The following is a 4,383-nucleotide window of genomic DNA, read 5'->3' as shown; positions in this document are numbered from 1 at the left end:
GCATCTGAATCTGGACTTTTTTTGTGGATTTAAAAGAAAATTAGTCAACCTCTTCACATATTACATAGGTCAAGTCAGAATGTCTACTTTTTCCCCCAGAGTCAGTTTTGATAGTTGTGCATTTCTAGGAATTTTCCCATTTCATTAAATTACCTAATTTGTTGGCATTAAAGTATATATAGGATTCTTCTAAAATTCTTTTTGTTTCTACAGAGTCAGCAGTAAAGTCCCCTCTTTCATTTCTGATCCCAGTAAGTTGAGTCTTTTTATTCTTGGTTAATCTAGATAAGTTCTGTGAATTTTAATAACTTTTTCAAAGAACTCACTTTTTGGTTCCATTCATTTTCTCTATTGCTTATCTATTCCCTATTTCCTTTATTTTCTAAGCCTAATCAGCTTTTCTTTTCTTTCAGTGTTCAAAAGTCAAAGTTTAGGTTACTAATTTGCAAATTCTCTTTCTTAATACAGGCATTTACGACTATAAATCTACCTCTAAGTACTGCAAGTCTCATCCAATACATTTTAGTATGCTGTCTTTATTTTTATTTATTGCATAGTATTTTATTTCCCTTATGATATCTTCTTTGATTCCACTGGTTATTTAGTGCGAATATGGTATTTAATTTCCAAATAATTATGAGTTCCCCAATTTTTCCAACTATCTGTTTTTCGTTTTAAAGATTAGAGAGACAGAGAGAAAGACCATGTACAGATGTGTGTGAGCAGGGGAGGGCAGAGGGAGAGGGAGAAAGAGGAAGCAACCTCCCCGCTGAGCAGAGAGCCCAACATAGGGCTTGATCTCCAGACCCTGAGATTCTGACCTGAGCCAAAATCAAGAGTCTCAAGAGTTGGCCACTTAACCAACTGAGCCTCCCAGGCACCCTAACCAGCTAAGTTTCTAATTTCATGCCATTGTGATCAGAGAACATATTTTGTATTATTTCTATCCTTTTAAATCATTGAGATTTGTTTTATTACCTAACATATGGTGTACCCTGGAATGTTTTGTGTACTTGAGAAGAATGAATATTCTGCATTTGTTAGGTGGAGTGTCCTAAAAATGTTCTAGTTGGTTTATCATGTGGTTCAAACTTTCTATTTGCTGCTCTGTCTAGATTTTCTACCCATTATCGAAAATGGGATATTCAAGCCTCTAATTATTATTGAATTATTTACTTCTCTCTTGTTTTGGCTTCATGTATGTTAGTACTCTGTTTCTGAGGGCATATATGTTTATAATCACTGTACCCTCCTGATAGATTGACTTTTCTATCAATATATACTCCTGATTCTTTAGACTCCTATTATTTTTTGGGGTGGCAAACTGGAAATTTTGTGTAATATATAATAGCAAGTCTGAGTATTATTTCACCCCTTACCATGGGGCTTGTCGTTAATAGTTGCTTGTTCATCTAGTGACTTACTGGAATATTTTCGTGAAGCTGATCTCCCCCTACCCTCAGCATCAGCCTGTGATGTTGTTCCTCAAGGTAGTACAACTTGGGTATGTCCAAGGTCACACTGAGATGACAGTGGTACTAGTGGGACTCCTCATCTATTTCCCCTACTCACCTCTAAAGGTTAAACTTTATCATTCACCAGCTAGCTGATCTATTGTTTTTAATAATACCTGGGGCATAAGTTGCTCTACAAACTAATCCAATTAAATAAGACTTCTCTGGAGCAACAGATTCTGATAAGTCTTTCATTTTGTTCTGATGCCAGGACTTCTCTTCCCTGACGTATTATTCCCTAGTTCTCTCTTTCAAACTACTTGACCTACAGTTTAGCCTATAGCTTGAATTTCCTCCCAAATGGATTCACCACAACCTCTACTGTTCAGAGTGCCTTCAGGCTGGAATTTCTTCACTCCGTTGCAAATGAAATCAGTTCCTTGGGAAGAAATTAGTAGGACTCTGTTTGGGCTTTTTGTTTGTTTGTTTTATTTTGTTTTGGCCTGTTTCTCCCCCTAGACAAAATCTCTGAGCCAAAGCTCTGGAGTTAAGAGTGACGACAATGGCAGTCTTCAGAGGGACACCCTGCTCTAGGAATCCAACACTTGGTACATGAGGGTAGGAGCACAGGGTCCTCTCAGCTTCCCTTAGTGTGAAACCACTAGCTCCAAAGTCAGGACACAAGAGGTACCAGGGCCCCAGTATTTTAGCTTGCTGCACCCAAGCCAGGGTTGAGTAGAAGAAGAGACCCCTCCACCTCTCAACTGCATTCAACCAGGACTGAACCTCAGTAGTAGGCAGCTGAGGGATGAAGTAAGAAACACTGATGCTCTACTCCCTCTGGGAAGAAAGTCTTCCTCTGGGAGCTAAGAGAAGAGTGCCTAATGCTCCTGAAGGCAGTAGTGTGGAATCTAGTATCCGTCTCACTGGGCTGGCAGCAAGCAGCAAGAGAAGAATATTGGTTCAAATACTACAGACTCTCACTTTTATTACTGAATTTTCATTGATGTTCTTGAATAGATGTTTCTTCACTTGCTATTTGCCCTTAGGACCATTTACAGAGATTTTAAATGTTTTTGTTTGTTTTAAATACAGTTTTCACCAGTTTTTCTGGGAAACAGGCAGCATAGCTTCTCATGCTATCATCGGGAATTTTTCACTGGATTTCCTTATACCTGCTTCTATGGTAGTCACCTCTATCACCTTCATTCTGTCAAGACAGAACCATTGTTTTGTCCTCTTTCTCCTCTGAGAGGCAACTAAGGAACTGAGTGAATTTGCTTTAACTTATATCCCCAGCTTTCTAACAAATTCCCCCTAAATCATGATTTTGTATGTTATCTAGATTTTTTACATTGTTAGGTTGGGGGTTACTTTCTACATCCTAAGTTGTAATTTGTTTTTATTTTTTTTAGCATTTGTTTTACTCTCCTGCTTTGTAGATGGTAAAACTACAATGTATGCAGATTGGGAGGCAGAATGAGAGAAAAACAACAAAATTGTCCTAAGCTTCCTATATCTAAATAACATTACTGAGTGTACAAATATGTCCAGACTTTATTAAAATAAGCTATGTTTCTAAATGTCCTATGAATTTCTAGTGTATTCAGAAATACATCATTAATTCAATTATTTATTTTGCAAACATTTCTATATATGATGATCTATGCTGCAATTATCAGGGAGTAAATCTCTTGAGTCTCATCTTTCAAAACATATTAGTCTACTAGAAGAAACATGTATAGACAGAAAACCAAAGACTCAACAGCCCGCTCACACACCCTGTGGTCCCAATTCCTGCACAGTCTACTCCCCCTGCCCAAGGAAAACCAGGTTCATGAACTGTCCAGGCCACAGGCAAGTGGTGAATGGGCTTTGATGAGCCTGAAGAGGGGCAGGCCTGCCCTGGTCCCCACAGGGCAGTGTGTCTGTCCCTAGCACTCTCCAAGGCTAGAAAAGGAGGAAGAACCTTTCCAGAATCCCTACAAGACAGGAAAAGAAGGGAAAATCTCAACATGATAAAACTCTACAGAAAGTGAAGGTAAAGCTGACGATCCAGGGAAAGCCAGAAGATGTAGTAGAGCCTGAAGATGAAGGAAAATCAGATGAGGAAGAAAAGCTGGAACTGGAGGGGAAGCCAGGGCTAAAGGAAAGCTCCAGAATGAAAGACAGTCAGAAGATGAACAACCAGTAGATATGGGAAAACAAGAAAGCAGGGCAAGTCCGAAAATGAAGGAAAACCACCCAGTGTGGGCAAGCTAGAATCCCTGGCAAAGGTTGAGAGTGAGTTGCAGGCTTACAATAAATGCCCACCTAAATATTATATACCCAGGAAAACAAATAGAAAAATGGAGAGGGGGACAGAGGATTCCCCCAAGGACTATCAGGAGGACTTACAGGAAAGGAACTTGGGCAGTATGGAGATGACAACGGAATGTGGAGATACGGGAAGAGCTAAGAAAAAATAGAAAACAGATGGTTTTCATTGGATGAAGAGAGATGTATGAAATTCCTTCACCCCAAGAGGGAACAAGATATCAGAGGAATGAGGGGCAGAGGTTGGGGCCAAAGAGGCTTACATGATATCCCATACCTATAATGACTTGGGTCTTCAATTCTAATTTATCTAAAGGGAATATTCCTGACCCTGTTTTCCCTGGCAGGCATTTGCCAGGCTACATGCTTTAATCTTAACCTGATATTTTGCTGTAGGGGTCGCTCTTGCTGCCAGAAGCCTTTGGATCCAGCAACAGTGTTCTCTATCTTTCCCTAGGGAATTTCATCCACGTGCATGGAAGAAATGTTCATGGTACACTGTAAGATAACAATAAAGAATAAGTTTTTAGAACCAAAGAAAGAGAGGGAGGAAGGAAGGGAAGGACTCAATAAAGAGAGACCATAAGCTAAGTCTGAAGAATGAATGAGACTT

At 39.5% G+C, this 4,383-nt stretch overlaps 1 pseudogene; it reads left to right on the top strand.

Annotated features, from left to right (window-relative positions):
• The first annotated feature begins 3,191 nt into the window (after positions 1 to 3,191).
• LOC131839687 (transcription elongation factor A protein-like 3) lies at positions 3,192 to 4,053 on the top strand (annotated as a pseudogene).
• The last annotated feature ends 330 nt before the right edge of the window (positions 4,054 to 4,383 follow it).

This window comes from Mustela lutreola, chromosome 8 (genome assembly GCF_030435805.1).
Source record: "Mustela lutreola isolate mMusLut2 chromosome 8, mMusLut2.pri, whole genome shotgun sequence".
NCBI lineage: Eukaryota > Metazoa > Chordata > Mammalia > Carnivora > Mustelidae > Mustela > Mustela lutreola.
This window is presented reverse-complemented; position numbering and strand designations above follow the sequence as displayed.